Source organism: Humulus lupulus, chromosome 3 (assembly GCF_963169125.1).
Source record: "Humulus lupulus chromosome 3, drHumLupu1.1, whole genome shotgun sequence".
Taxonomy (NCBI): Eukaryota; Viridiplantae; Streptophyta; class Magnoliopsida; order Rosales; family Cannabaceae; genus Humulus; species Humulus lupulus.
The window spans coordinates 112,552,768-112,577,057 of NC_084795.1; the positions used below are offsets into that span (position 1 = coordinate 112,552,768).

At 38.9% G+C, this 24,290-nt stretch overlaps 1 long non-coding RNA gene across 2 annotated transcripts; it reads left to right on the top strand.

Annotated features, from left to right (window-relative positions):
- The first annotated feature begins 3,137 nt into the window (after nt 1–3,137).
- Nucleotides 3,138–21,283, top strand: LOC133823069 (uncharacterized). 2 transcript variants are annotated; one of them, XR_009888128.1, is made up of 4 exons: nt 3,138–4,398; nt 4,953–5,004; nt 5,491–12,271; nt 12,347–21,283. It is a non-coding gene; the product is annotated as an uncharacterized LOC133823069 (long non-coding RNA). The 2 variants fall into 2 exon arrangements; XR_009888127.1 differs by lacking the exons at nt 5,491–12,271; nt 12,347–21,283 and having other exon boundaries at nt 4,953–5,292.
- Nucleotides 21,284–24,290: the final 3,007 nt, after the last annotated feature.

Sequence of the window (24,290 nt, forward strand, 5' to 3'; positions counted from 1 at the left end):
GATTTTAGATCTTGATACCCAGCTGGAGTTAATTAAGCCTTTTTCTGTTCATGATGTTAAAGTTGCCTTATTTAGCATCCATTCAGTCAAGAGCCCTAGTCCAGATGGGTATGGGGCTGGTTTTTTCAAAGCCTTGTGGAAACTTATAGGTAAGGAAGTGTCTTTGGCTGTCCTTGATTTTTTTGAAATAGGCAAAATCCCTCAAAGTTTAAATGAAATGATTCTGGTGCTTATTCCTAAGGTGAACCAGCCAACTAATGCAGCTGATTTCAGACCTATAGCTTGATGTACTACTATCTATAAATGCATCTCTAAGATGCTTTGTGGTCGGCTAGCTACAGTTCTTCCCGCTCTGATTAATCAAAACCAAGGTGCGTTTATAAAGCACAGATCTCTTGCCTACAATGTTCTTATCTTTCAAGATTTGATTAAGGGATATTATAGGAAAAATAGTTCTCCTCGGTGTGCTATGAAGATTCATCTTAGTAAAGCCTATGATTCTATTGATTTTGATTTCTTGGAGAATTTATTAAATGCTCTTTGCTTCCCTAGTAGATTCATTGGATGGATTATGGTTTGCTTGAGGGGTTCTTCCTATTCGTTAGTGATGAATGGTAGAATTCAATGGCATTTTAAGGGAGGCAAAGGTCTTAGGCAAGGAGACCCAATCTCTCCTATGCTCTTTGTTATTGTGATGGACTACCTTACCCGAGTATTGATCAAAGCCTCCAAGGAGAAAGGTTTCAGATTTCATCCTATGTGCAAGTCTCTAAACCTTGTTAATCTATGTTTTGCTGATGATCAGCTCATCTTTTGCAAAGCTAATTCTCAATCAGTGCAAATCCTTCATAGAGCGCTTGCTGATTTTCAAAAGGTTTCGGGCTTATCTATCAACCATAATAAATCTCATATCTACTTTGGAGGGTTGTCAGAAATTGCTAAAGCTTCTGTTCTAAATTGTACTAATCTGATTGAAGGCTCTTTTCCTTTGAAGTATCTTGGAGTTCCGCTTAGGCCTACCAAATGTAAGGCCTCTGACTTCGACATTATCCTCAAGAAGATTAGATTGCGTCTCCATACCTGGGCTAGCCGAAACCTCTCCTATGCTGGTCGGACTCAGTTGATTCAATCTGTTTTGTTGGGGATCCGAAACTATTGGATGAATATCTTTTTGTTGCCTCAGAGTGTGGTTAGAGATATTTATCGGATGTGTAGAAATTTCTTATGGGGTGAGAAGGGATCCCAAAGCAAATTCCATCTATCTTCTTGGGAATTTGTTTGTCGTCCGAAGGCTTATGGTGGTCTGAGATTTCGAGAAGGGCCAGCCTGGAATAAGATCTTGCTTGCAAAATTTATTTGGGCTATATCGTCTAAGCAGGACCAATTGTGGGTGAAATGGGTGAACAACATATATTTAAAAGATACTCAGTTCTGGGATTATATTTTGAATCAGGATGATGGCTAGTACTGGAGAAAGCTGATTAAGCTTTGTAATTCTATGTTTGAGCCAGATTTGGTAGCTGCTGTTATGCATGGTAAACTTCGGTTGGGCATGCTTTATAATCATTTTATTCCTGGTGAGAAGGTTGATTATGTGAGATCGGTTTGGTGCAAACTATCAGCTCCTAAGCATAGATTCATATTGTGGCAAGCAGTCAACAATCATTTACTCACTAGAGATTTACTTCATTACTCTCATGTGAATATCTCCTCTCTGCTCTATCCTGTTTGTGGCCAAGTTAATGAGTCTCACTCCCATCTTTTCTTTGAATGTATATTCTTTGAGATGGTCATGTAGACAATCTACAGTTGGCTGGGCGAGGTGATTTGGCCTAGTAAATTTGATGATTGGAGTTTGTGGTTGGCTGGTAGCAGTAGAGATTGGTTGTTACAGGTGGTGTCCTCGGCCCTTGTCGCTTCCATCTATTTTATTTGGTTAAATAGAAAAAAGTGTTGCTTTGATAATAACTATTATTCTGTTACTAAAATTGATAGTTTGATTCGGTTTATTGTAAAAGCCAGACTGCTTAATTTTAATTCTAGGAAGTTGTCTTCTAGAGAGAGACAAATGTTAGAGTTTGTCCATAGATTGTAATTTGTTTGGGGAGTTCTTTGCTCCTGCCTTTGGCTGTTTTTGTTAGTTTGATCATTAAATTTTCCCTTCTTGATAAAAAAAAAAGAATTTGGGTTTTAATTATGGCATAAAACCCCAACAGTTTTGTCCTCCATGTATTGGTTTGTTAATTAGAGCTGGTCAAGATTACCATTTTACCTTTCTAATAACCTCTTCATCCTTAACACTACTACAAAATTGTACTTGTGTAACACACGAGAGACAGTATTTTTTGTAGAACTGTTGTTTCGTGTCAAAAATAGACATCTAACAACAGTAATTCTTGAATTATCGTGTTATGCAAATTAAAACATACAGGAGACGACAGTTCTAGTGAGACTGTCGTAGCATGTATACTTTTAACACGAGATGACATTTCTATGAAAACTGTTGTCCCATCCAATACAATTTTTTTAATCAAGTATGGAAACTGTTATATATTTTTTTAATATATTATATAAATATATTCACAAAAAATTATAAATTATTAATTTGCAACATAGAATAGCTATTAGTTAAAAAATAAGTTTTTTCAAATAAATTATTCAAATAATTGTCTAATTTTTTAATAATTTGTAATATTAATTTTTAATTTAATTAGTTATTATATTTTTAATAAAAAAGTTTTTTTAAATAAAAATTCATTAATGATACTTCTTATGATACTATAGTATTAATTTTCTTTTAAAACTAATAATAATTATTTAAAAAAGTTAATTAATATTGAAATAAAACTTGTCAAAGTAGTAATTAATAATTTGTAATGCTAAATTTCTTTAAGTGAAAAATAAATTATTTGTATAATTAATCTAACTTTTTAATAATATTTAATATTACCTATTAATAAATTATTTATTATATTTAAATATATTTATAAAAATATAGCTAACGAAATATAATTTAAAAAATAAACTAAATTATGTCGATATATTTTTAATTTTTTTTTGGAGTAATGAAATTCTTAATTTTTTTGAAATATATGTCTTGACCAAAAGTATAAAAACAAACTACCCCAAAACAAAACATCTCAAAAGAAAACCCTATCGCTTTCCTTTCCAAGCTGCTCTCCCCTCTCACTCTTCCTCGATCCCTCTCCTTTTCTCTCTCCTACTCGAAACACAAGCAGTTGGAGGATTCAACTACGACGGCGAGAGGCCATATGAGGTTTCAACAACAGCAGAGGTCGACAGGTCTGACAAAGGCTCACTGGGACTGCTAAATACTCTCTCTCCCTCTCTCTCTCTCTCTCTCTCTCTCTCTGTTATGTAGTTAACCAGTGACTGGGTTGCATGGGCTGCAGATGGTGGTGCGACGGGGTGCCATGGGTGCTCAGATCCTAGTTTATGTATTATTTATTATTATTATTATTATTGTAAAGCTATGTATTTATTTCTTTTTGTTTAAATGGTTCTCGGATCTTGCTCTCTTATTTTGGGTTATTTACTTTTTGTGCCAACTTTTAATGGATTTTTTGCTCCCTTGAGAGGATGACACAGGGAGGTCGAAGGTGGGGGTTCTCTTGGTAAACTTAGGTTTTATACTTTTAACTTTGATTTATTAAGTGAAGCTGAGAGTATTAGGATTGCTTTTTCATTTATTGGATTCCAAACCATTGTCCATCGATTGAAGCTAGAAATGTTAAAACATGAAAGAGAATTTTATATGATGTATGTTACATATATGTATAATTCTGATGATTCTAATTAGTGTATTTTTATTATTGTGAAACAAGTGAGTATCACCAAAGTGTACTAAGTTTTGTGTTTGTCCACAAACAAGTTTTTGTCTCTTGTTGATCTAGTCAAATGTGTGTGTGTGAGGTATGCTATGGATATGAGCATATTGGTTTGTATATGCATGTATGATATTTTTTATAAAGCTGCTAAAGACTTTAGGAATTCGCACCATTATTTTATATGAATATATTAGTTTGTACACATATATATAATATTTTATTGTTGTAAGTTTTTAGATTACAAATTGTTTTAGAAAATTACTTGCAAGTTTCTTTTAGCATTTATAAATATAAAGATTTTGTATATTATTTGATTGCTCCAACTATTGTGCAACTTTTGAACTTTTAGTGCCTTAAAGATGTTATTCATATTATTTGATTTAGCAATACTTGTGGATTGCAAAAGATATAGCATTGAAATTTGTAATTTGATGCAGGATCCTGGTGACTTGCATGATTGTTCTGTTGCTTTTTATAATTACTTATGCTTGTTGTCGAGGCAGCACTCTATCTTCTTATAGATCTTAAGTGATGTTAACTTTCTACTGAGGTATGGAACAATGGATCCTAATATGGCAACAAGTTATTTTTATCATATTCTTTGTGTCCACGATCAAGTAAACCAGATAGCAACTTTTCTTAAGTAGTTGTTTGAAACAAAGTTGAGCTTGCACTTATTTACTTTGTTGAATTATGACTTGCCAAGTTTATATTAATTACTGATATGGTGGAAAAGAAAATATACATTTTAGTTTCATTTTCGTGATGTATACTTGTTGAGACTAGGCATTGATTGCCATTTGTTAGCAAATGCATACGGCAAATTCATTTCCATCAAGAACATTCTAACTTATGACTAGTTACATATAAATATACCTGTCTAGCTCTCCACTAGTCTTGAACCTCAATTCCTAAGTGTCTCTCATTACTTGCACAATTTATGATGGAGTAATGTTCTTTGATATCAATGTTGATAAGGAGTTGGTAATATTATGCTTATAATATCTATTCTTATTTTGTTAAGAAGTGAGTATCGATGCTGATAATATGAGTGAGTGAATTTTTTGTTTTTGTTTAATCTGTTTTTTTTTTTAATCTTGTAAGGAGAAGAGCATTCTATGTTTGTTGGGCTTGGTTTTCGATCTGCTTCTGACATGTAAGTCGTCCTTCAAGGAAATGAACAATTGAAATTCTCCAATGATGGAAAGCATGCCTGGGCAATAATTATATTATGTGTGTGTATATATATATATATATATATATATATATATGGATAAGGTATTTGACATTAATGATTTTTTTTTTCTTTTGGCTATTTAAAAAAAATCAGTTTTCTTAAACGCTTTTAGTATTCTACAACTATAAGTATCTTTCTTTCTATATTTATCTTCCATTGCTAATGGTGGAGATCTTTCTCTATGTTAAATATGTACATTTAGAATCAGTCATTAGTGTTTCATATATATATATATATATATATAGTACCCATAATAAATGGCATTAAGATTCTTTTTGAAATATTTGACTGTTATTTTGTTAGAGTGACTAACCAAAACAATTTGTTAGAGTGACTAACCAAAACAATTTTTAGTACCCATGATCTCCAACGACAGTAATCTAATTAACTCTATATCAAAGACAGAGTATGGGAAACATCTCCGGTAGACAGTACAGAGATAGAAGGAACACCGATTGTATGTCAAATCCAAGAAGCACAAGTTCTGGTTATTTCAAGTGACATTCTTTAGTCACATTCCTCACAAGGATGGGATTGAGGTGGATCCAATCAGGGTTGAGGAATTCATAAATGGGCTAAGCCTGGGAATGCTTCCAAAATTAGAAGTTTCCTTGGAGCGACAGGGTAGTACCAGTGTTCTATAGAAGAACCTTCAAGGATTGCTACACCATTAACATAATGGACACGTAAGAACTTGAGGTCTGTATGGTCCAACAGATGTGAGAATAGCTTATAGGAGTTGAAACAATAATGAATGTTACACTAATGTTGAGTCTAATGTTGAGTCTTCCATCAGAGCAAAAGTCGTTTGGGGTGTATTATGATGCACTAAGCAAAGAATTAGGTTGTACTCATAGGTAAGGTAAACTGGTGATTACCAATGCGTTACAACAGTTGACGAGGCAGAAACAGCAGTCCCCTACGTATGGTCTGAAACTAGTGGCAGTGGTATTTGCATTGAAGATGTGGTGATGTTGCTTGTATGAAAGGAAGTGTGAGATACACTACTTATAAGATCTTGAAGTATCTTGTTACACAAAAGAGTTTGAATGAGAGACATAAATTATGATTAGAATTAGTAATGGAATATGATTGTGAATTCTTTGTCATCCAGGGAAAGGGATCTGGAAGAGTTATTTGATTTTGAACCTACGTCTAGGAAGTTGACAAAGGATATGACTAGAATGGGGATGGAATTGGATGTGGGCCAGTTAACCAACATAACCTTGTAATCTACTCTTATGGAGAGAGTACGGGAAGGTTGGACAAGTAATCCTCAATTGAAGAGATATAGGGAGGACCTCCTAGCTGAAGCGATTAGAAACTATACAGTTATAGAGACTAATTCATTAGAATACAAGGGTCGAATTTTGGTTCCGATGGGCATATTTACAGATAAGAAATTCTTGATGAATTCCATACTGCACCTTACTCACTATTTCCAGGCTCCATGAGAATGTATCAAGATTTAAAGACCTTATACTGGTCGCTTGAACTGAAGGGTGATGTGACTAACTATATGGTTAAATACCCAGCATGTCAAGAGGGGAGAATTGAGAAATAAAGACAAGCAGGGCTACTTAACCTCTGGGTGTTCCTGGGTGGAAATGTTAGGACATTATTATGCACTCCATAGTTGGACCGCCCATAGCAATGGGTCAAAATGATTACACCTTAAATATTGTAGAATGGTGTATTAAGTCAGGCCATTTCCAATCAGTGAGGCCAAACTTTACAAACTTTACAGTAATTAACATATAGAATTGTGAATAAAAGAGATTATGCGACTTGGTGAGATTAAGAAGTTTGTTACGTTAGATTAGAAACTCCACCTTTGCTTCCCAGTTTTGGGAAGGGTTTATAAGAGGTTATGGATAACCCGTTAAAATTTAATACCAGTTAGCATCCTCAGACAAGTGGGTGATTTGAGAGGATGACTCACATATTGACAAAAATACTTTGGACGTGTGAATTGGACATCGAATGGTCCTGAAATATGGATTTATATCGATTGATGGTTAGAGTGGTTCTGTATGGAGTGCTACATGGTAAGAAGATTAGACTCAACCCCTCTAGCAGAATAAATTGGGTGAGGGATAACATTTGGGTCCCAGAATGGTACATCAGACCAGTAGGGTCGGCGAGAAGATTAGAGCTCAGATGCTCACTGTTCAAAGTAGATAAATAAGCTACGTTTGCCTTCAGCGTAGGGATATAAGGTTCCAAGTTGGGAATTATGTCTTCTTTAAAATGTCACCATTAAAAGTGGGTGAAGAGATTTGGAAAGAAAGGCAAGTTGAGCCCTAAACTTATAGGATCTTTCGAGACCCTAGAGAGGATCAGTTAGGTGACTTATAGATTGGCTTTACCTCCGGCATTGTCGGTCGTACACAATGTTTTTCATATTTCAACGCTTCAGAGGTAAGTATCAGATGTGACTCATGTGTTGAGTTACGAAGATCTGGAGCTGTAGGCATATCGTTCTTATGAAGAATAGCCAATCCAGACATTAGACAGGAAGAACAAGTTCTTGAAAAACAAAACTATACCTTTGGTTAAGGTAATATGGAGGAACAACAAGGTTGAGGAGGTGACCTGGGAATTTGAGTCCAACATGCGGGATCAGTATCCTGAGTTATTCAGGTAAGATTTTGAGAACGAAATTCCTGTAAGGAGGGGATAATTGTAACGTCCCAATTTCCCTAATATGGCTTAGTGCCTGGATTAGGGGGCCGGGAGGCAATAATTGAGTTAATTAGGTGCTTATGTGTTATGAGCATGCTATTGTGTGAATTTTATTATGATATGATCATGCTTACATGTTTAAGTGTATTAAATATGCATGTGGGCCCGTTTCTTATTAGAATGACATTTTATAATTTTGACCCGCTGAGGGTATAATTGTAAATATGCGTAATATGTAATCGTGACCACATTATTATGTGGATATGTTTGAGTTACCCGGCAAGAGGCCACCCTAGGGAGCAAGTTAGCGAAAAAGTCACAACGGGGTAAAATACCCGGCTTGGGGCAAGCATATGTGTATTTTGGTAATTTGGTAAATTATCGAGAATCATAGACTAACGAGAATTAATTTATGTATATTGGTGTTGACAGTAAGAACTCGTCAACTAAGTTAGATTAAGAACTTTATGAGTTATAAAAGAAGCGAACTTAAATCGACTGAACTTCAAACAATCTTTCTGATGTTTTCAAGAACACAAAACGTAAATGCTAGAACTTTAGAATGGAAAATAGAGAGAATGTAGAATGTGTATTTTCATTAGCAATGGATGATTACCAAACTCCCAAAATTCGACCCCCGTCTTAGGTGAAGGAAGGTCATATATATAGGAGAGCACTACTGGCTCACTATACATGGTGGTCCCGGGGGGACATGGCTCTACTTATGCATGTTATATTATTTTATAATATAATGTAATATTATATTATATTATAATATAATGTTTTAGATTAAGTAAATGTGACAAAGAGTGTCACATATTATAACATATAATAGAGAGTTACAATATTTAGATATATGAGATATATCCAAATATATAACATATTTGGTGTTACAAATTTGTAACTTCCAAATATCACCCGTTATTGTGTAGATTTGTTGTTACACAATATTGAGATGAATTTCGTAAAGCCATATGAGAAATGGTTGATAGAGATGTGATTTTAACTGACATATTGTGTATGGAAGTTACAAAATCAAGTGGGAATAAATTTGGAACGTTTTGAAAAAATTGAAAAATTGGTTGCTCGAAAATGTCTAGGGCCGCGACACCTGTTCGTCAGGCTGCGACCCAATTGGCTGACAGCATCTTCCAACTTTCAGTTTTATCCAATTTTGAACAGTTCCAACAGCCAAATAACTTCCAAATTCTCTATTTTAATTCCATAAACATCCAATTAATCATTGGTAACCGCTATGGGGGTTGGCGGAATTTGAAATTCAAAGGGTGTCTCAAAACTCTATAAATAGGAGCCTAATGCTCACTTGTAAAATACAACATTTCCATCCATTAAAACACTTGGCTAGAAACGCCTTGAGGCTTGATTATTCTAGAAAACATTTCCAAAATATGTGAGAGATTCCTTAGTGCTTGAGTTAGGGGGAAATAAGCTTTTGGACAAAGGTTTCAAACTTTGTTCAAGTTGGTGATCCCCAACACTCTTCACTTTAGTAGTGTGAGTGAGAGTTGTTTGTGCATTGTTTTCTTGTTCTTTTCTTTTATTCTACTTCTTTTCATCTTCATATTCTTCTTTTCTATTTATTTGTATCTCTTGTTTAGAGTTGTAATATTTTCTTTTCTTTTGTCTCAAATACCTTTACTTTATTTGTAACCTTTTGCTTAGAGTTGTATTTCACTATTCTCTTCTTCTATTTCTTCATTTGTATTTTCAGTTATAGAGTTGTAACTTTATTTAATCAATCATTATTTATTTATAATACTTTTGCATAGAGTTGTAATTTTCTTACAATTTCCATTGAGGCAAATACTATTTTTCCTAACATTCAAAAGCTTATCCCCCATTGTTTGTTTCAATGGAAGGTAAGACTATCGAAATCATGAACCAAGACCTAGAAGGGTTGAATAGGTTTCATGGATCCAATTGAACTTGGTGGTAAGACAAGGTAAGTGTAAATGTATACACTATTTTATATAATAGTGATGAAATTTTATTTCATGTATAAGCATGTTTTCAAATGTTGATATATGAATAATTGTGTAAATGTTAACATGTTAATACAATATGAGATACATTGTAACATAGTTGAGAAATCTATTTATGAAAGTTAATGTGTAATTCTTAGAAGGCCCTTGGCGCAAGGTGGAAGGGCTTGTGGGTGAGGCCGTGGTGCGAGACAGAGGCCTGATGCGCTTGTGAGGAGTTGGGGTGAGGTAGGGGCCTGTGGCGTGAGACCATGCCTCGCTTGGTGCTATTGTAGGGCTTTTAGCGCATGGCGCAAGGTCGGGCTTTGCTGTTTCCATCCCAAGCCTATAGTTTGAAGAGCACAGGGCAGGGGCCTTGTGCAACTGGAACTTTGGCATCCACACTTGCCCCCCAGTCTATGGGAGGGCCTTTAGGCGCTCTGGTAGAATTCTTGGTACGGTGCCTTCAAACCACCTTTGGTCTTAGTGTGTTTCTTTGCTCTGGTAGTGTGAAGTAACACACTTTGGGGTGGTGATCCTCATGATTCCTTGAGGGTAAATGTGAGCCTATCATTTGGCTTCGCGAATCCCAATTACACCCCGTAGTTGGTCATTTTGAGCACTTGTGTCTAGAGGTTTTTAGCTTATTCCTTTGTATCTTGTAGTACACTTTCCACATACACTTGCTCCCGTATTACCAACGAGGCGTGCCTTCATGGAATTTGAGGGGAGTGTTCCTTCGGGGGTTGGGTTTGTAGACTTGTCCTCAGACTCAAGGTCCCCCGATAACAACCCCTACCAAAGATACGATGCCTTAAGAAGTGCACGTCTATGTTACTTAGAACACATGGCTGAGCTTAGGAAAAATATTTGGGTTGTCAAAAGTGAGATGAGATCGATTTTGAGGGGTAATGGAGCCCTATTTTCCATTGATTCTCACACCCACCTTCTCAGCCTTAGAGTGAGCCTTCTTGACCTACAAAAGGAGCTGGAGTTCATGGAGGGAAACCTCCATCCTGAACCCTCACCTTTGCATCCTCCTAGCAGTCTTGTGGTCGCTCTTGGTTCCCCTCAGCCTTTGTCTTCAATCGACCGTGGTTTGATGCTCCCACACCCAATGTCTCAATGGAAAACTCCCGCAAAAAGAAGAAAATGGAGGGTAAAGTGCTCGGTTTTGACCTCACCCTTTTCCTTTGATTTTGCAGACATGTCGAAGAGAATGCGATGACAGGTTGCTCCAGAGAAGCTGGACTTCGTTCCTCTACTGGAGTCCACCATTATTTCCAACGTGTTGGAGAACAGATTGTTAGAGTTGTTTGAGAAATACCATATTAGTAAGGAGTACAAACTGTATGTATCGTCTAATAAATGTTGGGCTGATAACCCCCCCCCCCCCCAAGAGCTACATCACTTTGAGCGAACATATTTTGAAGGCGGGTGGGGCCATTCCTCTACACCTGTTCTTCATCATGATCCTAAACTACTTTGACCTTGCTCCACTCCAGTTGGCACCCAACAGCTGGTTGACCCTGAACTGCCTATACATGGCATTCATGAAGCTTTATGGTTGCACTCTCGCAGCCCAGGAGGTGCATTTAATGTACATTCTCATGCCCACTCCTAAGTTGAAGGGCTTCTACTTTTTATAGAAAGCCAACTCTCAGATCTCTTTGATCCAAGGATCTGTTTCTAACCCGTGCTCGTGGAAGCATGACTTTTTCTTTGCCAAAGGTCCTCTTTCTATCCGCAAACATTTTTGTTCGTCTCCAAGTAAGTACTTAAAGTCTTTTCCTTAATATTGAGCTTGCTATCGTGGACCTTATACTCATATTGATAGCTAAGTTGGCCATTCAGAGAGTTTTACTATCCTTAACGTTCCTGAGTCAGAGGCGGCACAGGTGGATGTCTTCCTTGACGCAGACCCTTCAACGAAATTGGTTGTTCATCTTTTTATTGTGGCCAACCTCAACTATTATGGTCTATCAAGGGTTTCAATGCCCGACCTGCTATGGCATATTTCTGAGCGAAAGAAAAAGGCAGCTTCGACAGAACCTCCCTCAGATGAGGGTGATGTTGAATGGGTGCCTGAGGAGACTTCACCTGAATCAAAACGTCCAGCCCGATTATCTCCAGCCTCCAGGGAACACCCTTCTTCTGCTCCTATGGGCTGCATCACAGTTTCTCATTCCCACGGTTCATAGTCCATGCAAGGGCGCTTTGTTCTGCCTTCTTACGATGAATTTGACAATCTCCCTCATGCCCTCGCTAGTCATGGCTATTCCAAGTACCATTCGTTTAATGCTCCCACACCTCCTCCTCACTCAGTGAGTAGGTCATCTGTCCCAGCACACCTGGATGCTCCTGATTTGGAGGGGATGTCCTGGGTGAGTCGCACATCATCCCCTTATGTGTGAAGGTATGCCTCGGCTGCCGAGGATATCCTTGAGACCGAGTGGAGAGGTCTCAAGAGTTTTAAGATGGCGGAGCTTGGGGAGACCCTTATGTACTCCACTACTTGGGTGAGTTCATGCGCCTTACACTGGTATTTTTTGTGTTTTGGGCTCCCTATTTGCTCACTTTTTTCTTCCTTGCAGACTTCTCTAGTAGCTCAACAGCTGATAGACTCGGCACGGGACCTGTCTTTGTCCAAAGCTGAAAGGGATCGTCTTGTGGCCAGAGTTCAAGTGCTTGAGGGATAGCTTGCTGATGCCAACCTCAAGCTGGAGACAGCCCTAGTGAAGGCCTCTTCGTCATCCAAAAAGAAGAAGAGAACGAAAGCCTAGGCTAAGGTGTTCCGGAAGAGGATCACCCTCCTAGAGGCTGTTCTGGCAGAGGTTGAATACAAGTCTGTGGAGCGCACCCTGTATGGAGTGTGGAGGCAGAATCCTTGTTTATACTTCTCCTCCTTTGGTGATCATGCTGTTGCCAAGGCGGCCGAGTGGAATGCTTGAGGCGGGAGGCCTTGAGATTTCATTTTTACAACTTTTATTTTCCAACTTCGATTTTGTTGTATAATTATTCAAACCTTATTATACTGGAGAGGTTTCTCCAGGTTCTTTGCTTTTTCCTTCAGGAACTTTTTTAAGTCATGTTATGGTTGGTGTTGACTTTATCCTGCAGCATTATCACGACTTTATATATATATATATATATATGATCTTTTATTGTTGTTTCTTTATGCTTGAGGTCATTTTGAGCTCGCTCCTATATGCAGAAGAAAAAGGGGTTTGATAGGTCTCCTTTTTTCTTGATAACTTGTTTATGTTTTATTTGGACCAATAGTAATTGTCTTTTTGGTGCACCTTGACTGTATTTGTAAGGATATGTTGATCCTTTGGGTTCTAGCTATCCTTTTATATATTTTCTCGTGCGCTTGTTATTTTTTGCGAGAAGCGTCCTTCTCGTCATTATGTATGGTACTATTTTTATAAGGGCCCCTTTTAGGACTCTTTTTGGATAGATGGCTTGGTGGCCACTCTAGGCTTATTGGTCAATGCTCTCCCTGAGGCATTTCCCCCCGTGAAGGTATCAGCCTTTATTAGGGGTTATCCTCGTGAAACCATTTGACTTCTTTTCACAAGTGTCTCTTTTACAAAGGTCTCTTTTGAGACCCCTTTTGGCTAGACGGCGTGGTGGCCGCTCTAGGCTTATTGGTGTGTGTCCCTCTTGAGACGTTACCCCTTGTGGAGGTGTTAGCTCTTATTAGGGAGTTATCCTCCTGAGACATTTTGACATCCATGAGGGTAGTTAATCGTTATGAACCCAAGAAGTGCTCCAGGTTTATCAGCGGATGTCCTCATCGAGACCATACCCCCCGCAAAGATGTTTAGCCTTTGTTGTGAGGTTATTCCTGTAGGACCTTTTGGCTCCCTTAATATCCATAAGGGTAGCTAAGCCTCATGAACTCAAGAGGTGCCTTGCAATATTTTCTTCTTTATTTCTTTTTTTTTCTTTGCTATATACTCTGCCTCCCAAGTAGTTGGCGAGATTTATATCGTCGGGCACTTTGATCATTTTGCTAATGTACTTTGATAATTTCAATTGGCGATGGGTACACAAGAGGCAGATATGCGCTTGTGTAAAGGAGTGTGACACTCCAATAAGAAAAATATTCATTAAAAATGAGTAGAGTGCATAAATATTCATGGCAACAATGTGCCTACTTCGTACCAGGGGATCTAGGTGACCCCTTTAATTCATAGCTGCCTCTGAGGGAGGACTCACAACTACATTGGGATGTTAACTAGGGTAACCTCTTTGATTCATCGTACTAAAAGTATAGCTTTACTCGGTATTCCTTTTCAGGCGCCTATCCTCAGCTGGTCACATTCATCCTCTACTTGGATGCATTCTAAAGCTCTTTCATAGAAGTTTCCTATGTCCCTTATTTCTCTCTTGAGCATACTTCCCCACATTCCACTCTTCGAATGTACCCTGCGATGATGGCCATTCTTAACTGGTCCTCAGATAACCTTCCCACTTTGGCTACCTCTGCGTTGAAGTGCTGGATATACTTTCTCAAGCTTTCATTTTCACCTTGCTTTATGTTGACATGGATCCTAGCGGGTGTCACATAGCCAGGGAAGGCGCATTGTTCCAGGAGGCATTCCCCTCTTCAAGATGTCATACACAACATTTTGGGGTTAGATGGGAGAGATTCTTCTAGGATCTCCTTCGAAAGTGGAGATTATTCCATGGACTTACTGGCTTCTAGCTTCCTTTTCTGCACAACTGCTATTTGTTTTCTAAGGTTCTTCATCGTGTTGCCTAGCTTCTCCCTCCTCCTGTTTATTGTGTTCAGAAGGTCGCAGGCAGACAGAGCTCGAGTCTTTCTCTCATCTATGAAAGAATCTGTGAGGACCTTCTCTCCTTTCACTCCATCTTCTCTCTATTAGGACATGCCCCTCTTGTCTTCGGGCTTCTTCTTTGAGGTGGTGGTATTCTGATCATGTGTGTGCCCCCCACTTCTTGACCACACCTATGGCAAGGAACCTTCATGGTGCTTCAAATGTGAGGAACTACTCTCTGGAAGTTGGATTTTACCACCGTGAATGGGGAAAGTCGTTTCCTTTTTTTCCCTGTTCTTCTCCTACATTCATGGTGGAGGGTACATCAGATTTTGCTTGTGCCATGCAGTAGAGCACTTCTAGCATTTTTCACACTGTCTTTTCTAATTTCTAATTTTTTAGGCGTAGCTCATTTATCTCTCTCTTATCTGTTTCGATTCTGACTCCTCAGCAACGCGGGGGTCTAACTCATGCAGGTTTACGCCTCCATGCACCACCATCACCATGGGTATTGACAATTTCATGATTGTGCAAAGCGACGTGTTATAACATTCCCTCGCTTCCTTCTGTTCCCCTTTCACGCTCGCTATTCCTCCAGGAGTTGGGAATTTTATGGGCAAGTGGTATACTGAGGTCATTGCCTTCAATTCTCTTAGGGATGACCTTCCTAATACCGCATTGAATACTGAGGCACAATCTACCACGACAAAGTTTGTCATTACAATGGTTTGCCTGGGTTGCTATCCTATGGTGAGGGCTAACTCGATTACGCCTAGGGGTTGTATCGAGTCCCCTGTAAACCCATACAGGGAGGTATTGCAGGGCTTTAGGTTCCTGATCCTCAGTCCCATCTTCTCTAAGGTTGGGCAATATAGGATGTCTATGGAGCTCCCATTGTCTACCAGGACTCGATATACCCTCAAGTTAGCTAGATGTACAATCAGTACCAAGGGGTTGTTGTACAAAAAATGTACACTCCGTGCGTCTTCTTCAATGAAGGTTATTGAGTCGTTCTCCTCCTTAAAACTTTCTGGGGGTCGTTGCTCCAAACATAAGATGCATGGAAGTGGACTTCGCCTAGCTTCCATTACGTATCTATCTCGCCCCTGCCTCTGAATTCTTGCCCTGCGAAGATGGTCCTAACCTCTCCTTGCACCTCTGAAGCTACATCTCATGCCCATGGTGAGGGTAGTCCTTCTTCTGGTCTTTGATCTTCTCTACGGACGTATCAACCCAAGTGTCCCCTACGTATAAGTTCTTCGTCTACCTTTTAATGAGTGCATTCTGCAGTGGTGTGGCCAATGTCTTTATGATACTGAAAATACTTATTGGGTCTCTTTTTAATCGATCTTTCATCATTGGCAGGGGTCTCCTGAAGGGGACCCGATTCTCATTCATGATGAAGATATGTTCCCTAGTATGTGTTAAGTCAGTATAAAAGGTGTATGGGATCTGTCCGTGTTCATCTACACATTGGGGTTTCCGAGGATTATAATCTCTCGACCCTTCATAGGACCTCTTTTTCTTTGTGCAATTTAGGGCTTAACGGATTGAGGGTTTTAGGCATGACTCGCCCTTCCTAGCCTTAAGACTCTCATGACCATCCTCAACACGGATGTATTTTTGTGCCTATTCGTAGAAATCGTCTAAGTGAGTGACCTCCCTCTTTAGCATGTTATCCCACAACTTTCTACTCGGGTGCACTCCAGCAGTAAAGGCCATTTTTAACTCCCCTCCGGTCACATTTCCTACTTTGGCTACCTCCCTATTGAACCCATGTATATAGCTCTTTAGGCTCTCATCTTCTCCTTGTTTTATGTTAGCAAGGCTGGTGCCTAGCATGGTGTAATCACGCACAGCGTGATGTTGCTTAAGAAATTCATCAGAAAATTGTTGCCAAGACCTGATGGACCCTGGCCGGAGTCTCTTGAACCACTTGTACGCAGGACCCTTTATCGTGAGAACAAAGCAGTGGCCTCTGGCTCTGCTATTAATTCCTCTTAACTTCATTAGGTCATTGAATGCATCAAGATCGTACTTTGGATCCGTATTTCCCTCGTAAGAGGCCATGTGAGGCTCTTTGATGTTGGGTGGGAGCCACACGGCTTGGATTTCCTAATGAAGGGTGATTCGTAATCAAACTCATCATCAATAGCATGCCCCTGAGACGCGGTGATTATCTTGCTCCGTAGGCCCCTCATCCCGGTGTCTAAGTCTTGTCTCCTTTTGTTCAAGGAGTCTTTCATGTTGGATGGATTGGCATTTCCTTTCCTTTTATCTTCCGGGGGAGCCACAGGAGGTATGGTCCTCTCATTCGTCCTTTTCCTATTGAGCACTTCCCTTAACTCTGAGGGAGTTTCCCTTGAAATGATCTCAACTTCATTTTGAGGGTTAGCGTCGTTCCTCCGCTCTGGCCTCTTAGGCTATTTCGCCTGCCCGGGACGTTCATGTTGCTTTGGCCGAGGGGTATTGCCAGTGGAAAGTTGATTCCTCCCGTCATCTACAGGGATTGTGGTTTCTCCTCCCTCATGGCCTTTCTCCTTTCGCTTAGGAAGAGGCATGCTTGACTTTCCTTGTAACAGGCCATTCTACACATCTTGCATATTTTCTATGGTGGTTTCTAGCCTTTGATTCTTTTGGTGTAACTTGGGTATCTACTCTTCGTAGAATCGAGTCCTAGAGCCTAAGCTTATGGAATGTACTCGGGGACTCTTGTCAGGCCTATGTGTTGAAGGACACGGATCTTGCCAGCCGGAGTTCGGCACCTGCGGTGGCCTTGGGGGAGGAAATGCTCATGCGCCACCTGTAGGGGCAGCCACCGGTCCTGGACGGTTTTCATAGGGCTGGACAGCTGGGGATGAAGCCTCCCTTTCATCTTCAAGAGCCTTGGGCTCCTTTGGTGCATCCACATTTTTGGGTGGTGGAGGATTCCTCATGGAGGCTTTCAGCTGATCTCCGTACAGGTGGACCTCAACCTCTCGTGGTTCTCTCAAACACTTAGAATTTCTTGGCATCTTTCCCTGTTGGAATCAATAGAAGAATAATGGCTTGAAACTTATTCTTCCCACAGACGGCGCCAAACTATTGATGGTAATAACTCGTTAACTAAGTTAGATTAAGAACTTTATGAGTTATAATAGAAGCGAACTTTAATCAATTAAACTTCAAACAATCTTTCTGATATTTTCAAGAACACAAAATGTAAATGGTAGAATTTTAGAATGGAAAATAGAGAGAATGTAGAATGTGTACTTTCATTAGCAATGGCTGATTACCAAACTCCCAAAATTCGACCCCCCTCTTAGGTGAAGGGAGGTCATATTTACTGTACATGGTGGTCCCGGGGGGACATGGCTCTGGTTATGCAGACTACAGATGGTAGTGGTGTTGGGAGCATGGTGGTCGGCCCCATCACATGCCAAGGCTCTGCTGGAGCACCTCAACTTTAGTACCTGGTTGTACGTCCACCATCTATTTAGTACGAACATCAGAGGTTGGCTGGGAATGACCACATCAGGTACCTTACTCATATGACCACTACTTTTCTCGTGTGGATATTACGATCAGACATCTGGGGTCTTTAGGGTCGTACCCCATACATACTTTGTACCTGTAAGATCTCTTTGAGTTATACCTAGGATTTTACACCCCACAAGGCATCCTATTCTTTTAACCTTTAAATTTTGAAGTCCTTATGGGTCCCCATATGAGAAACGTTCCTAAGAGGCATGGGAGGTAAAAGCCTCTCGACATGTTCGATGCGGGGGGAAGGCTAATGGGAAAGGCTATGCCTCGCGAGATGTTGGCGCGAGACGGTGGCCTGATGCACGCGTGAGGCCCTTGGTGCAAGGCGCATTCTAATTCATGCACGAGGCTGTGGCACAAGACAGTGGCCTAATACACGCGCGAGGCCCTTGGTGTAAGGCGCATGGCATGAGGTACATTTTGATGCGCGCCTAAGACCCTTATTTTGAGGCTTATGGCGCGAGGCAGAGGCCTGATGCGCACGCGAGGCCCTTGTTCCGAGGCGCAAAGGCATGTTGGTGAGGCTATGGGATGGATGCCTGATGCGCTCGCGAGGCGTTGGGGCGAGGTAGGGGCCTGTGGCGCAAGACCATTCCTCTCTTGGTGCTATCGCGAGGCTTTTAGCGCAAGGCGCAAGGTCGGGCTTCCCCGTTTTCATCCCAAGCCTATAGTTTGAAGGGCACAAGGCGAGGGCCTTGTGCAACTAGAATTTTGGAATCCACAATTGGTTTGATAGATTATTTGGGATTAACAGGAATCCTAAGGGAAAGACAAATGCCCTTGGGTATGCTTTAGAGCTAAGTTAGGGGTTAGGGGTAGAATAGTCTTTTGGCGACCTAACTAGTGTGATGTGGGCTAAGGCTGAGGAGTCTAGATTCATTCACGTTCTCATCTTGCTCTTCCTCTCTTGGTTTTCACTTAGGAGCACTGAGGAGATTTTGTCTAGAAACCAAGCCAAGTCTAATTTTGGTGAAGAATGAAGGGAAGCCTTGTGGAGTAGCAGCTTTGGACTGGGAAAAGAGGCTACTAGGGACATGTTCAACCTCATAGAATTTGAATTCAAAGGTGAGACCCCCTTGTTTTGAGTTTCCAATTGTGTTCTTAATTTTAATGATTTGATTTCCTAGTTTAACGTTTTATGGGTGTTTGTGATGAGTTGAACATTGGGTTTGTTGCCTAGACTTAGTATTATGTTTGTGTGGCTGGAATCCTGTTAGAAACTCTGGTTTTGGGTCGAATTTTGGGCCTGTTTTGCTCGTAATCGCAGGTTTAAAGATTTCGGGAAGAACACCTTAGTTATGGGAAGATTTATGGTTTAGCATGATTATAATTATGTCTGTAATTGTTTGTTTATGCATTTTTGAATGCTCGGTATCTGGATAATTGTTAAATGATGAATGCTCATCTATATTGTTTGATAGAAAAGGTTTGACATAAAAGCCAAGGGCGGCAATAGTGCACTGAGCACATGCCGATATGGTTAGGCCTAATGAGGAGCATGATATACGCTTGACCGACCTTAAGGCCGTCGGAAAATAAGGCGACAGGTACGCTGGGCCAACTCTAAGGGTGCTTATACAAAGGATAGGGCAATGGGCCCCGGGGTGACTCTGTAGTCCCATATCCTAGAGCAACGGGCCCTGGTATGACTTATTAGTCATGGTCAGCACCATGCATGCATAACGCAGGGCACTATGTCTGGGCCACCCTAGGAGTGCATTATGCACTTTTCTGGCTCGAATGCAACTTGAACAAATAGAAGTGTGATACGCACTTGTGTGATTCTGTGGTCACATTCTTGTATAATGTGTCTGCTTGATTATAGCTATTGCTGCTAAGCATGCTGTTTATATTCCAATGACTATCCGAATTTATTTAATTAAGTTTTCTTGTTGAGCCTTGGCTCACAGGTGCTATGTGGTGCAGGTAAGGGTAAGGAGAAGCTTTGCCATCCATGAGATGGAGAGCGTTAGGGGCGGTGTGTACATATGCAATCTGCTCGACCGCCACAGCCGAGAGTTCACAGAGGAACTAAGTTTGGACCTTGTTTTGCCACTTAGGTCGGCTTATTTTGTAATCCTTTGAGTTGTAAAGAACTTTTATCGTTGTTGAGTCTAGTTTTTGTCATGTTTAGGTGATGTTTTAAGTAGTCTTTTATTTCATTTTTCTTTCATATTAGTGCGGGTTTATGCTTTGTTTGTTTGTCTTTGTGAATATCAGGAAGAATTGAGCACTTGGAGAAAAATGTCAAAGAAAGGGAAGAAATAACCAAATTTCTGAACATATTTTGAGAAAGAATGGATCTCAACATAATTTGGAAGTGTTGGTGAATTTTTGGGGTTAAAACTTGAAACATTGAGAAATCCCTTAAGAGCAACGGCATGAGCAAAGTAGAGCCGCGGCTAGGTGGTGAAACAAAACCACTGTTTTGAAGGAGATCCACGGGCCGCGGCATGGCTAGAGAAGGGCGCGACATAGATAGGCATCAACCCAGAATTCGTCGACACGGGCCGCGGCATGGCTGACTAATGCCGCGGCATGGAGAGAACATTTCGCCCAGGAATTTAGACACGGGCCGCGGCATGGTGCATGTAGAGCCGCGGCCCGCCTCTCTTAAAAATTGAATCCTAGGTTTTTATAAGGCGAAAAAAAAGAGAGAAGGGAGGACGTACGGACTGGGGAGAAGTTCTTGCTTGAAGGCTGAAGGCTTGGAGTATTTTTACATGTTTTTCTTTTACTTCCTGATGTTATCTTTAATTTTTGTTGGGATTAGCATTATGATTATGAACTAATTTTCTATTTAGGATGTTTAATTGAATCACTTGAATCTCTATTATGAACTAATGCAATTTCAATTATCTTCTTCTTCAATCTTCTTCAATTCCATATAACCTGTTCTTATAGACTGATTATTGATTGGCCATCTATAGTCATATATATATGTTTTTAAGTCAAAATCTGAGAAGTGAGATTTGAATCTGCTGTGGTTATATTGGACATAATTCTAATTTGGAACGAAAGTATCTGAATTAATTGTGTAACTGTTTATTAAGTTGTCAAGATTAATGCTACCTTTGTGGTTCAATTTACCATAGAAATATAGGAAATTGTCACCTAGGTTGAGTTTATAATTCATAGTATGATTATAGGCTGCTGTATCAACTTGTTAATTGAATTAGGCAAAAAGAAGAAGAACTCATACTCTGCATTAGGGAATAATAGGGAGGATAGTTGATGAGATTAAATATCCTAATTGTTTTTTCAGTGTTTAAATTAAAAGTTTTACTATTAGTTGATATTCCATTTAATTTTCAATTATTGTTTCCGCACTTTATAGTTTCTTTTGCTGTGTTTACAAAAATCAAGAATTTTAATTTATCAAATAGAAAGAGAAATTAATTGACTGGTAATTGATAAATCAGTCATTGAGGACGATACTTGGTTTTTACCATTTTATTACAAATTGCGACTGTGTGCACTTGCATAGCAAAAATATCGCAACAAACATCCTATTTTGGGATCTCATGTAAAGACTAAATCCTTTTAATGAAAATGTTTATTTCTTTACCCAAGAATGTTTTAGTCCAAATGACTCGTTTAGCGAGTCTAGCACTATTTTAAATACATGTTGTAACGGTCCCTAATTAATAGGGCATTACAACTCTTCAAATGTTAAAAATGAAATTGGGTGAGAAGAGAGGAAGGGATGTTGGTATTAAAAGAGCAAATCAAATATACGCAGCGGGGAATTAATGGGCCCTTTTTAATAATTATTAATATCAACCAAAATCATACACACACACATATCTATATATATTAAATCACATACAATGAGATTACCTCTTGTAGCCTATCAAGTGTTCTCGAATCTTTTTGTATAAAATCAACAATCTTCCTATCCAAGTTCTGAAATCTCACACCTTGATCGTCCAGATCAATCCTCAAAAACACAAGGACGTGTGTGGTCATTGTAACGCCTCAATTTCTTAAAACATTAACTGACTATTACCATAATTGATTTTTAGATAAAAAATACTCTTTTATTTATAGAAAATCCATCGTAAATACAAAATAAACGTTTAAAAGAATGAAACTTTGGAGTTTCATAGCTATCATAAATAACGCAAAATAGACAACTTTAGATCCAGTCAATAAAACTAAAACATGATTCTAAAAATACTTTATAAATTCCCAATGTAGGCTCAATCCTTTATGGTCATTAAATCCTCGACATGTACGCCCTCCGCCAAAGCTCTCCAACTTATTGCATAGTAACCACATCTTTGCCTTTACCTGCAACATAGAGTACCCATGAGTCAAAGCCCAACAAGAAGTGTTCTGTAGGACACAGCCCCATAACCTTCACCATTAATTTAAATCAATAGCAATAAAGATAAATAATCATAAATCATGAAATATTTTAGCCCCAGTTGATTTGGACAAGTACCATATAACGTAAGCATGCAATTTCAACATATCATAAGCATACAATTTCATAATGTAGACATGCATTTTAAAATGTAAGCATGCCAAGCAGTTATCATATACACATACACAACACATAACCACAATTACATATAAGCTCATTAAACATAATCGTTTAATAGCACAATCATACATTAACATAAACATATCGTATAAAATAGTTTCTACCATAAAGTACGCTAAGCGTACACCCTATGTGCAGGTGTCCACTCTTCTTACCTGAATTCCAGCAATTTAGTTGATAAAACAACCCAATTGTGATTCTGTTCAAGCGTCTCTAGCCAAACCTAAACAAAACCGATCAAAATCGATTAATCCCAAGTTTAGTTCATAATTCTGACTCCAAAATAAAACCATCAAAACTTGGCTTAGGTTTTAGGATTGTAGACATTTTAACAAGCTTTCCAACCATATAAAGAACGTCCAAATCCGACATCGGGGTTAAATATTATGGGCAAAATACAAAACCCAAAAAATATAACCAAAAATGTATTTGAGTCGCAACGCCCTCCCAAAAGAGTCGCGATGCTACCAAAATCAGGGAGAATTTCGGAGCCTAAATGGGATGCATTTGCACCGCGGTGCTCATCCTTTTGAGCTGTGACGCCACAGCGAAAAACCCAGAAATTTCTGCGATTTCTCACCCCTTTCGACCCCAAACATCCCAAAACACTAGGGGGACTCAAAACTTTGAACAAAAATAGCTATCCTAACATGTTTCTAACCCTTGGAACCCATTTACTAATAATCCTAATCCTATAGTATACATTCATAATCCTAGAAACAATAAAAACAGACTCAATACTTTAAAAACCTAGATCTGAAAAAATACTTAAACAATAAAGTTTGAATACTTACAAAAAAAATCTCAGCCACAAAGCTTAGATCCTTGCTCCTTATAAGATCTTCTAGCCCATCAAAAATCCAAACTAATGATCTCCTCCAACACCTTAGGCTTCAAAACTCAGATCAAGAATGAAAGATTGTTCTTGGTCTGTTTCCCCTTTCGTATATCGCAAAATCAGAAGTCTGAAAGAATTGTACGATATCTAAACCTATTCTTTTATTTATTAATTATTTATAGTGATTTAAATCATGTAAAAACCAAATTACACTACTATCCCCAACCTCTACCTTTTCCTTAATAATTACTTAAGCCCTTTATTTTAATTTCCATCCAAAACTAATAGTTTTAACTTCTCATTATTACACTTTCTACCACAAAATCCATAATTCTACTTTGACCCCCATAATTCAATTTCTATCGCACTTTGGCCCGCAATACTTGAAGAAACTAATGTGTGTGGATTGCTTGACGGAAAACATAAAATAAACATACACCATAAATCATGCATGTCTTAGTTCGTATAATTAATCACATAAGAACTTAAAATTTACCATAATACCCTGACCCAAGCCACATTACCATAATACCCTTACTAGTAGAAGCAGATATTACAACATAGGATTCAAAAGGTTGATTGATGACTCTCTAGATGCACTCAACACATGAGATCTAAAGATGTTTGATTTAGAGAAGAAGAATTGAACAGTTTTCAGGTTTAGGAAAATTATCGCTTCTGTCTTAGAAAGATAGTCTATTATTTTTTCACATAAAAAATTATATTCATTTCGTTTGAAGTGTCGCTCTATCAGTTTTTATAAAGATAATTAATTTAATTAATAAATCTTTACAGCATTAAAATAGAATTCAAATTAAAACTGATATGTTATAATTACT